Source organism: Manis javanica, chromosome 11, assembly GCF_040802235.1.
Source record: "Manis javanica isolate MJ-LG chromosome 11, MJ_LKY, whole genome shotgun sequence".
NCBI lineage: Eukaryota > Metazoa > Chordata > Mammalia > Pholidota > Manidae > Manis > Manis javanica.
Window position 1 is genome coordinate 48976865 of NC_133166.1, and position 13145 is coordinate 48990009.

Sequence of the window (13145 nt, forward strand, 5' to 3'; positions counted from 1 at the left end):
GTGATTTGAACTCAGGTGGTATGGCTGTGGAACTCACATGCTTCACCACTAATTGGTTAGCTAAAATAGGTGATTTCTATTTTCTTGGGCATTATAAATTGTGTGTACCCATACACATATTTATTGCATGAATTATGTTGATAAATATGGATAGTATTTTTAAAAAATCCTACAAGAAAGAATTTATTTTAAATTGGATAGGGTTAAATAATCCAAAGAGAGATTTAAAACCCAAAAAAGTTAAAATTTCTTTTTTTAGGCACATGAAGTTCATATCCAGACCCATATATATGAAATACATAATACAAAGACATAAATACACAAATAAAACAATATTGGAAATAAATAAAACTCTGCATGTATAATTGCAGGAAAAAACAGGTAAACTTTGATAGCCTACGGAAAATATCAGGCATTTCAAAATCCCAGAGAAGTCAATGTGTTTTAGATTTTCAAGGGGAAAATTACAGTTTTCACACAAACTAGAAAAACCAGCTATAATAATGATTAATATTATTAGCAAATTTTGCACTACAGAATGAAAAACTGTGTCAATCAATGAGCTGGTAAGGGTTTATTCTCCCCTATTTGCAGGGGCAATTTGACAGGACTACTAGTTTCAATAAGGTTGGGCTTTCCTGACTTCTCAGATGAATTCGGTAGACATCTAAAGTGTAAAGAGATTTCAGAAGTTCAATGGGCAACACTGCTCATAGCAACATTCTGGAAATATTGAAAGATTGTGATGTATAAAGATAACACTAGACATTGGTTAGGCAAACACATTGAAAAAACGTGGATGAGTTGTTGTTTTGCCTTGTGATATTAAAACTCTAAAGAATACCTGCCTGTACTTTTGTGATCAGGGGTTTCTCCTGCAGCACCTTTCTCCCCAAGAAACTAAGAATCTCTACTAGGGGTTTCTACAATGTTAGGGCTCTCCTGACTTTTTCTACTGATAGTTCTTGTAACTGGTTATATGTTAAAGAATACCACTAAAATGTCAATGCTGTATAATGTCTTAATGTGTCATCTCTTCAAAGTATTTACATGTAAAAGCTGGACTATCTAAGGATACTTTGCCTTGGTCCCAAATGACCACTCCTTTAAGGTAGTAAGTCAGTCATCTGGCCAGATTTGTAAGGCACTCCGTGTGTGTGTGTGTGTTTGTATGTGTGTATATGTATGTATGCATGTAATAGTTCCAGAATTTCTTTGGACACTCATTAGCCTCTTGTTCTCTTTACACCATCCTCCTTTGCAAAACTTGCCTTCTGGAAAGATTCTAATGCCTGTCATTTACAGCTTAATATAAATTTAAGTACCAGTATTTCTCTCCAGTGGCATCTGAATTTTAAATCTAATTTAAAAACAAGAGGTTCTATCACAGTAAAGGATATTTTAGTCACTTCAATATGGGGAGGAGGGAAGTAACATTCTAGCTTTCCAAAATATTCTCTTACTGGATGTTCTCCCCCAAATTCATGTCTGCATAGAATATGTGAACTGTAACTTGATTTGTAAATAGCTACTTTGTAGATGTAATCAAGTAAAGATGAAGTCATAGTAGATCAGCCCCTCATCTAATAACCAATGTCCTCATAAGAAGAGAGGAAATGGATACAGGCATACCCAACAGGGATATGCCATGTGAGGACAGAGGCAGGAATTGCAGTTCCTACCACAAGCCAAGGAATGCCAAGGATTGTTGGAAACTGACAGCAACTGGGAAGTGCAGCCGAAGGATACTCTCTTAGAGCCTTCAAAAAGAGCATAACCTGCTAACACCTCCATATCAATTTTTTATCCTCCAGAGCTGTGAGAGAATAAATTTCTATTCTGTGAAGCTACCCAACTTGTGCTCATCTGTTAGAGCAGCTCTGGGAAACTAATGGATCATCCAAGCAACGGTTGAAAAGATAAGTTGAGTTTTTTGTTTAACTATAGTAAGGGAGAACACTACCCTGACAGTTTTAGTAACTTCCTGAGTTGCAGGAGGGGAAGAAGGGGAAAGTTTTCAGGATATTAACTGGCATTTTTGAGGTGTATCTTTCAGTTAGCGGGCTTTGTTAGCATTGGGTAAAGATTATGCTATAATTGATCAAGATTGATAGATTGCAAGGTGAGAAAGTTGAAATGAGGGGGGTCAAAAAATATTGAGGTGCAAAATATCATTTGAGCATTCTACTGAAGAGCTGATGTGCCATTTAGGAAGTTTCTAGAAAGAACAATAAAGTGCTTTATAATTGTAATTATTATCTTCCTGTCAAGAGATTTCTGGAATAGTAAATTAAGACAATGAAGACCATGGAATAGTAGAGTCAGGTTAGTATAGACAGTAAGCTGTATTGAGTATGATGGTTTCTTTTCTCAGATACCAAAAATCACAACCTATAGTAAGTGACTTACTCTTATCATCTCACTTAAGCAATTGTGTGTGGGGGGTGCTGGCATCTTGCAAGCCATGATTTCATCAACCCTTAATGTTAGCAGCTCACTAAATCCTGCCTCTGATAGGCTGACTTTTTTAGGTGTCAGTACTTGAATCTGGAGTGTCGGATCTAAAAAAGCAGAACAGACCATGTGTTAATTTGGATAAGACTCTTTAAGGATGAACAAGGCTATTCCTCAGCACCTTTAAGCTGTCCACTGTAGGGGAAAGTGGCTCTAAAGATCCAGTTTGTGCTTTACCATCTCTAGAATGTGGCCCAAGCAGAAGTACTTCCTCCCTCTTTTGTGTACCTTTGGCACATGTAAACACCTTATCTGTAGAGTATGTATTAGAGTATGCTAACTGCTATAACCAAAACTCCCAAATATTGATGGTGTTAGGTAACAGATATTCCTTTCTCAGGTAAGCATCCAGTGTGAGTATTCTGCAAGCAGCCTTGTGAGCAGACTTCCTGAGACACACATTCCATCTAGTGGTTCTGCTATCTGTGAAGTTCTCAGAATTATCAGCAGGTGAGGAATCATAAAGAATATCACTAGTAGGTGGTTTCTATGAGCCAGCTTTGAAGTGTCCAAAACCATTTCTTTCCATATTCCATTGGCAAGAACTTAGTCAGATAACCACAGTTAACTGCAAGGGAGCCTGAGAAATGTTCTCTAGCCATGTTGTCAGAAGGAAAATGAAATAAGCTTTTATATACACACAGCAGTCTATGTCACATAGACCTTTTCACATCATATTATATTTAAAACATTATTTATTGCTAATTTCTCCTACTGTTTCATGAGCTCTTTGAGGACAAGAACTACATCAATTTATAATTTGGTATCCTCAGAGCCTAGTATCAGAGTACCTAGTATAAAATAGTAGGGGTCTAATAAATATTCATTGAATGATTATTTCAATGAATATTACAGTAGCAGGCTGAAAACTATTATTTGATATTTTGAGGTTGTATAAGACTACCTAATATCATATTTTCAAACAAAATAAAAATTGAGTAAGAAATAACTCACTTTCAGCATGTGTACAGTTCACTCACCCAGCACATACTAGAGCACAAATAAAAGCCTCTTTTCTCCATGCTATCACACTGCCATTATGTGAGTCAGACTACATGCATGCTGTTATTATGGGATTAATTTCCTTGCTTAACTTTTACTGGAAACTGTTTTACTGACTACTATTAAGAGTAATGTGAAACACTTTCGACTTGCTCCATTAAGCAAAGCAACTATTGCTTTTAGCACTTTCCTTCTGGTTCTTAATACATTATGTTTTTTTCAAAAGGCTCATTCCAGTAAGAGTGAGGTTTGCTCATATGTTCACTTTAAATGAGTGGCTTTGATCCGTAAATACTATCTAGGAATATTTACATGGGGCAGTATTCCATACTTGAGGAAGCCTATGTTAAACCTCTGAGCAGGAATCTTGTTTCCATTGTATTTTCAGATATTAAAAAATGTCAAAAGTATATATTTGCTCTGTGCTATTCAATATTATAATAAATAAACATGGCTTGCATTGTAGTCATCAGTGAACACTTATTCTACATTTGATATTCTCAAAATGGGCTTATAAAGAAAACTAGGGAAGTTACAAGAGCAAGTCTTTGAAATTTGACATTGATGGAATTAAACTCTTAGTTTTGCCACTTGAGTTACATGATTTTAAATCCTAGATATCCCTGAGTCTCAGTTTTCTTCTCTCTAAAATGGGGGTAAAAATAGTACCTCTTCCACAGTATGATTGTGAGAATTAAGAGATTGACGATATAATGTATATGGATACATATCCCACATCAAACAAGACTCAACAAATGATGATTTAAAATGTTTTCATAAGTAAATCTATTTAGCTCCTATCATGATGAGATGTTGTTCTAAATACTCTATGGAAAGTTGTGACCTCCCCTTGTCCTATCAATAATCCTTAGGTGAGGGGAATAGAGAGGAAACAGAGGCTGTGGTAAGGGGTGGGTTCAGAGTCTAGGACTTGTCATAACTGCTGCTGTCTTTTCCCCAAAGGGCTTACAAACCTATTGGAGAGAAAAATCTAACAAAATCTCAGTGGAATAGTAAACTCAGTGGCATGACAGCCAACAATTAATGTCAAGCATTTGAAAAATCCTTCATACACCATGAGATAATTGCTACCATCATCCCTATTTTGAGGCAAGGAAACCAAAGCAAATAAAGTTTAAGTAATTTGCCAAAATACATACATCTTATGAACATCCTTAAAAATCTCAGAGCTATCGGCGATGCTCACCTGCAATCCATGTCATCGCTCCAGGACATCCTGAGGGCAGCCCTGCCTATGGAAGTTTAGGGGATTAACCCAGAGGCTGCTCCCTGTATGTGGCCCACTGGCCCTGACAGTGGAGGCAGGCACTGTGGCCGGGAAGCAGGAAAGGGCTTGCTCGTTAGGGTAGGCACCAGCTCTGCTCGCCTGCAATCACTACCACTTTTACAGATACTGGGAAACTCCAAAGAGAAGAGCCTCTGGACACAAACCTAGTATTTCTCACTACTCAATAGGATTATGGAAAGGCAGAAGAACCTTGTTCAATCTAAAATCAGTCAAACACCAGAAAGAGGGCTCAGTGAGACTGACATCAACAAACTTCCTGAAAAAGAATTCAAAATAAGAGTGAAAAGCATGCTAATGGAGCTACAGAAAAAATATTCAAGAGCTAAGGGATGAATTCAGAAGGGAGATAGACACCTAAAAAATACAGTAGCTGAAATGAAACATACAATGGAGGGATTTAAAAGCAGATTAGAAGAGGTACAGGAGATGGTAAATGGAACAGAAATTAGCAGGAATACAAAGAAACTGAGGCAGAGAGAGAAAAAAGGATCTCTAGGAATGAAAGAATATTAAGAGAACTGTGGGACCAATCCAAACATAACATTATTATCATTATAGGGGTACCAGAAGAAGAAGAAGAGAGAGAAAGTATTACAAAGTGTCTTTGAAGAAATAATCGCTGAAAACATCCCCAATATGGTGAAGACAATAGTTTCTTAGGCCATGGAAGTGCACAAATCTACCAACACAAAGGACCCAAGGAAGACAACAGCAAGACATAATAATTAAAATGGCAAAGATCAAGGACAAGGACAGAGTATTAAAAGCACCCAGAGAGAGAAAAAAGATCACCTACAAAGGAAAACCCACCCAGTTATCATCAGACTTCTCAGGAGAAACCTTACAGGCCAGAAAGGAGTGACATGATATATTTAATACAATAAAATAGAAGGGCCTCAAACTAAGAATACTCTACCTGGCAAGAATATAATTTATATTTGAGGGAGGGATTAAACAATTTTGAGATAAGCAAAACTTGAGGGAATTTACTTTACACAAACCATCTCTACAGTGTATTTTGGAGGGATTTCTATTGAAGGTTAAATAGCTGTCACCAGAGAAAATAAAGCCACAGTAAAGGAAATAGACCAATTAATTACTAAGCAAATATAAAATTAAATCAGATAACCACAAAGTCAGTCAAGGGATAGACAAAGAGTACAGAATGTGACACCTAACATATAAAGAGTGGAGGAGGAAGAAAAACAAGGGGGGGGGAATCTTCAGATTGTGTTTATAATAGCATAATAAGTGAGTTAAGTTAAACTGTTAGATAGTAAAGAAGCTGCTGTCAAACCTTTGGTATCCATGAATCCAAAGCCTGCAATGGCAATAAGTACGTATATATGGATAATCACCCTAAATGTAAATGGTCTGAATGCACTAATCAAAAGACATAGAGTCACTGAAATGATGAAAAAACAAGTTCCATCTATATGCTGGCTACAAGAGATTCACTTCAAACCCAAAGACATACACAGACTAAAAGTGAAGGGATGGAAAAAAATATTTCTGCAAACAATAGGGAGATAAAAGCAGGAGTAGCAGTACTTGTATAAGATAAAACAGACTTCAAAACAAAGAAAGTAATAAGAGGCAAGGACATTGTATAATGATAAAGGGGTCATTCCAAAAAAGAGGATATAACTATTCTAAATATCTACGCACCCAACATAGGAGCACAGATATATGTGAAACAAATACTAACAGAATTGAAGGGGGAAATAGAATGCAATGCATTCATTTTAGGAGACTTCAACCACCACTCACTCCAAAGGGAAGATCAACCAGACAGAAAATAAGGAGAGAGAGGCACTGAACTACACATTAGAACAGATGGATCTAACAGACATCTACAGAACTTGACACCCAAAAGCAGCAACAGGATACACATTCTTCTCAAGTGCACATGGAACATTTTCAAGAGTAAATCATATACTAGGCCACAAAAAGAGCCTCAGTAAGTAAAAAGATTGAAATTGTACCAACCAACTTCGCAGATCACAAAGGTATGAAACCAGAAATAAATTGTGCAAAGAAAACAAAAAGGCTCACAAACACATGGAGGCTGAACAACATGCTCCTAAATAATCAATGGGTCAATCACCAAATTAAAACAGAGATCAAGCAATATATGGAGACAAATGAAAACAACAGCTCAATGCCCCAATTTCTGTGGGATGCAGCAAAGGCAGTTCTAAGAGGAAAATATATAGCAATCGAGGCCTATTTAAAGAAGGAAGAACAATCCCATAAAAACAGTCTAAATTCACAAGTATTGAAAGTGGGAAAAGAAGAACAAATGAGGCCCAAAGTCAGTAGAAGGAGGGACATAATAAAGATCAGAGAATAAATAAATAAAATTGAGAAGAATAGAACAAGAGAAAGAATTAATGAAACCAAGAGCTGGTTCTTTGAAAAAATAAACAAAATAAACTCCTAGCAAGACTTATCAAGAAAAAAAGAGAGTCTACACACATAAACAGAATCAGAAATGATAAAGGAAAAATCATGACAGACACAACAGAAATACAAAGAATTATGAGAGAATACTATGAAAAATTATATGCCAGCAAACTGGATAACCTGGAAGAAATGGACAACTTTCTAGAAGAAAGCATACTTCCAAGACTGACCCAGAAGGAAACAGAAAATCTGAATAGACCAATTACCAGCAATGAAATTGAATCCATAGTCATAAAACTACCCAAAGCACAACTCCTAGACTAGATGGCTTCATGCTGAATTTTATCAGACATTTAGTGAAGACCTAATACCCATCCTCCTTAAAGTTTTCCAAAAAGGAGAAGAGGAGAGAATACTCTCAAACTCATTCTATGAGGCCAGCATCACTCTAATACCAAAACCAGGCAAAATGCCACACACACATAGAAACGAAAATTGCAGACCAATATCCTGATATACATGCAAAAATACCCAACAAATATTAGCAAACCAAATTAAAAAATACATCGAAAAGATCCTCCATCATGATCAAGTAGAATTTATTCCAGGGATGCAATGATGGTACAATATTCAAAAATCCATAAACATCATACATCAAAAAAAAGGATAAAAATCACATGATCATCTTCATATATGCTGAAAAAGCACTTGACAAATTTCAACATCCATTCATAATAAAAACTCTCAATGAAATTGGCATAGAGGGCAAGTACCTGAACATAATAAAGGCTGTATATGGAAAACCCACAGCCAACATCATCCTTAACAGCAAGAAGCTGAAAGCTTTTCTTCTAAGATCAGAAACAAGACAAGGATGCACACTCTCCCCACTTTTATTCAACATAGTTGTGGAGGTCCTAGCCATGGCAATCAGACAACACAAAGAAATAAAAGGCATCCAGATTGGTAAGGAAGAAGTTAAACCTTCACTGTTTGCAGATGACATGATATTTTACATATAAAAACCTAAAGAATCCAATCCAAAACTACTAGAACTGATATTTGAATTCAGCAAAGTTGCAGGATACAAAATTAATACACAGAAATCTGTTTCATTCCTATACACTAATGATGAAGTAGCACAAAGGGAAATCAGGAAAACAATTCCATTCACTATTGCATGACAAAAAAAAAAACCTAGCAATAAACCTAACCAAGGAAGTGAAAGACCTATACCCTGATAAGTACAAGACACTCTTGAGAGAAATTAAAGAGGACACTAATAAATGGAAATACATCCTATGCTTTTGGGTAGGAAGATTTAATATTCTCAAAATGACCATCCTGCCTAAAGCAATCCACAGATTAACTGAAATCCCTGTCAAAATACTGACAGTATTCTTCAATGAACTAGAACAAATAGTTCTAAAATTCATATGGAACCACAAAAGACCCCAAATAGCCAAAGCAATTCTGAGAAGGAATTATAAAGTGGGGGCAATTATGCGCTCTGACCTTATGCTCTAATACAAAGCCAGAGTAATCAAGACAATTTGGTACTGGCATAAGAACAGACCCATATATCAAAGGAACAGATTAGAGAGCCCAGATATAAACCCATACATATATGGCCAACTAATATATGATAAAGCCATTGTATAGCCATGGCTATACAATGAGGAAATGACAGTCTCTTCAACAACTTGTGTTGGCAAAGCTGGACAGCAATATGTAAGAGAATGAAACTGGATTATTGTCTAACTCCATACACAAAAGTAAACTTAAAATGTGTCATGAAACCACAAAACTCTTAGAGGAAAACATAGGCAAAAATCTCTTGAATATAAACATGAGCAACTTTTTTCTGAACACATCTGCTTGGGCAAGGGAAACAAAGGCAAAAATTAAGGAATGGGACTACATCAAACTAAAAAGATTCTGAACAGCAAAGGACACTGTCTTTATAACAAAAAGGCATCCTACAGTATGGGAGAATATATTCATCAATGCCGTATTCAATAAGGGGTTGAAATCCAAAATACATAAACAGCTCACATTGCTCAACATCCAAAAAAGCAAATAATCTGATTGAAAAATGGGCAGGGGATCTGAACAGATACTTCTCCAAAGAAGAAATTCAGGTGGCCAACAGGCACATGAAAAGATGTTCCACATCATTAATCACCAGAGAAATACAAATTAAAACCACGATGAGATATCAACTCATACCATTTAGGATGGCCAACATTCAAAAGACAAGCAACAACAGATGCTGGTGAGGATTCAGAGAAAGGAGAAGCCTCCTACACTGCTGGTGGAAATGTAAATTAGTTCAACCTTTGTGGAAAGCAGTATGGAGGTTCCTCAAAAAACTAAAAACAGAAATACCATTTGACTCAGGAATTCCATTTCTAGGAATTTATCCTAAGAAAACGGGATCACAGATTCAAAAAGATATGTGCACTCCTATGTTTATTGCAGCAGTATTTACAGTAGCCAAGACATGGAAGCAACCTAAGTGTCCATCAGTAGATGAATGGATAAAGAAGATGCAGTACATTTTCACAATGGAATATTATTCTGCCATAAGAATAAAACAAATGCTAGTATTTGCAACAACATAGATGGAGCTAGAGCGTATTAAACTCAGTGAAATAAACGAGGTGGAGAAAGACAAGTTTCTAATGATTTCACTCATCTGTGGAATATTACAACAAAGCAAAAACTGAAGAAACAAAACAGCAGCAGACTCTCAGAACCCAGGAATAGACTATCAGTTACCAAAGGGAAAGGGGTTGGGGAGCCTGGGTGAGAAGGGAGGGATAATGGGATTAAGGGGAATTATGATTAGCGCACATAAGATAGGGGGTGGCATGCAGAAGGAAGTATAGCACAGAGAAGTGAAGTAGCGACTCTATAGCATGTTATTCTACTGATGGACAGTGACTTTAATCAGGTATATGGTGGGGTCTTGATAATAGGTGGGAATGTTGTAACCACAATGTTGCTCATGTGAAACCTGAGCATAAGATTGTAAATCAATGATACCTTAATAAAAATAATAATCCCAGAGCTGGAATTTTAATGCACACAGTATGGTTTAAGAGATATGCTCCCCGTGAAGTCACACAACTACTACAGTATAGCTGCATCATTACGTACACTATATTGTGTAGGACAACAAAAGAATAGGGGAATCAGAATATGTAATGGTAGTTTAGGTGAGGAATTGAGGCAGGATTTATGCTATACCTTAAAAACAGAAGGAAATTTAGATCAATGGTAAAGAGTAAGATGAATAGTTAAAGGAAATGGACTAGCATGATCAAATGGTAAAGTTTGCAGTATAAACATTTCCATTCTATTGCAGTAAACAGAACTACACATTTGCTGATGAAAGTATCTAAACAGCACAGCACCAACTTGGAAAGACAGAACTGTTGAGCAAAGCATCCCAGAAGCCTTCAAGTTTCAGGTGGAATTGCGTGGGCACATATTGAAAAAAAATATGGATGACAGGTAGACTTGGCTCATCTATTACTTTTTTTGAAATCCATTCAAGTGTCACCATTAAGTGACAAGCTCATTGAACTTCACATAAGAATCCACAGGATTAAAAAAGTGAATTCATGTCAAAAAGTATATTGGAAATGGCCAAGGAAATCTGATAATGAAAAAGGCAGTGCCCTTTAACATACTTAATGTTTTTAACTGGTTTTGCAAAGTCATGAAACTTGTTTATTAGTCCAATGATCATGTTATCTCCTGAGCAGTTGAATGTACAGTTGACTTTCATTTTTAATTTTTGTTTATTTGCTTTTAAGACTCCCCTGAACTTCTGTTTTCTATTTCTATTTAATTCCTCTTTTAAAAGGGAATTCACCATAGCTGTAGTTGCCCCAGCAGTGATCTCTGGTTGAACTATTTCCCAGTGGAAGGATCATCTGATTGAGTCTTAGGGTTGGTTTGCATCTACTTTCTGATATATGCTCACAGCTCTTTTCTCTGTCCACGGAATTCTTCTGGCTGCTCTTTGGTAATTGTTCTTTTGAGTAGTAAGTTAATTTGCTTTATATTCCTACAACTAAATACATTAACCAATAGAATCAACTCAATTCTTGAGAAATTCAAGACTAAGGAGGCTTGTCATCTCTCTCTAATGGTCTGCAGTCTACATCAGTGTAAAGATTAGGGCATGTGATAATCATCAGCATCCCCATAATCACCATTATCATCATGACACTGTCAGTGGCATCACCACCATGGTTGTTATTGTAGCTGTCGGCATCATCATCACGACTTGTTACAGGCTCACTCTAGTTGCCAGACTCTTTACAGATCATTATTTTTTTTTACAAGGCTCATTATGAGAAAAATTGTAATTATTATTCCTACTTACCAGTTGTGGAAATGAGGTTTCAATAACACAAGCAAATACACATTCCTTGTTTGTGGAACCGAAAAGCTATTTTTTTTTTTTTTTTTGCCAAGGTTTAACATTCTGAATCTTGTTTTCCCTTTCTACTGTACATGAGTTTTATTCACCAGCTTCAATCTAGAGCCCTAGTCCATGTCTCAGGGAAGAATATTGTTCATAGCTATAAATTAAACTAAGTAGAGTGTTTTTTTAAATATCTGCACTTCCGATAGTTTGGTGTAGATCATAGTTTTTGAAGGAATGGGTGGGGAGTGTGCTTTCCTGTGTATAGTCGGTTGTTGAGCAGCATCTGTGGCTTCTGCCCACTAGAAGCCGGTAGTAGCCCTCTCCAGTCCTGGAAATCACAGATGTCTTCAGACATTGCCAGATGTCCCCTGGGGAGCAAAATTATCCTGGTTAAGAACCACTGAGTTAACATCTTGGAAAGTGTTAGCTTCTCAGGAATAGAAGTTATTTTTCCCAGGGGCATTTCCAAAGAACTGATTTCACGATGGAAACTCTAGGCATTTCCAAGGACAAAAGGGAAACTAATTTTAGGCATGGGGTAGAGACAAGAGATTCTTCTTGATGCTGCTGAAAATATGTGTCTTGCAGTCACAAGGCGAATGTTGATGTGCATATTAATGTAATATACAAGAAACAAAAAACTAAACACAGTAGTCTAAACAGTATAATCTTGCTTGCTATAAACTTCTCGCACACTACTCAAAATCTTATGGAACTGTTTCATCTCAATAATTCAATTTTAAAAACCAGTTTTGAATAATTTAAAAAGTGAATAATTACATTACAGAAAGTTTGGGAAATTATATCACACAGTGAAATAATCACCTATCTCCCAAATAACTACTGTTGGCATTTTGGCACATTTTCTTCTATGTAGTGTGTGTGTGTGTGTGTGTGTGTGTGTGATAATAATAGTACCTTTCTCATAGTGCTGTTATAAATCTCAGTGTTTACCATATCGCCTGGCACACAGTAAGGACGCTTTTTGTGTTTATTTTCACTGTTATTATTATCTTTGTAATTAATTATTTTATGAAAACTGCGACTTGTAAATGTATCATAATGTATTTAACTATCTTCCTATTTTGTAGCATTTAGATTAGTTCAAAAAATGAGAAATCACTTTTTAATTCCAAACATACTATTGAATGTAGTTTATAATCAGTAAGGGGCAGAGGACTTTTTTCTAAAGCCAGGCAATTAGTAAAACAATATCTTCTTGGCATTAACATCTGTTCACTCTCTCCACAGTTTGGCTTTATGGTAAGAATAAGCATTGAGACAGAAATTTATTTATTGATTAAGTTCAGGTGGGATGTATTGTGCATAGAAATCTTCCTTTTGGAATGATCTGATCACCTATAAGGTATTTAGATGTTATATTCATTTTTTGTGGGGGGGGGGTTCAATTATGGCACTCAGGGAAACAGGTAAAGTGGTTGCTATAAACCAATTTCTGGGCAATGTGGA

The 13145-nt window shown here is 36.2% G+C and overlaps 1 long non-coding RNA gene across 1 annotated transcript in view; it reads left to right on the top strand.

Moving 5' to 3' along the window:
* Positions 1 to 2863: 2863 nt before the first annotated feature.
* The window catches only part of LOC140844268 (uncharacterized), a 216548-nt gene continuing 206266 nt past the window's right edge, over positions 2864 to 13145 (top strand). The window contains exons 1-2 of the long non-coding RNA XR_012122417.1: positions 2864 to 2964; positions 10602 to 10750. This is a non-coding gene — a long non-coding RNA (uncharacterized lncRNA). The remainder of the gene's footprint in view (positions 2965 to 10601; positions 10751 to 13145) is intronic.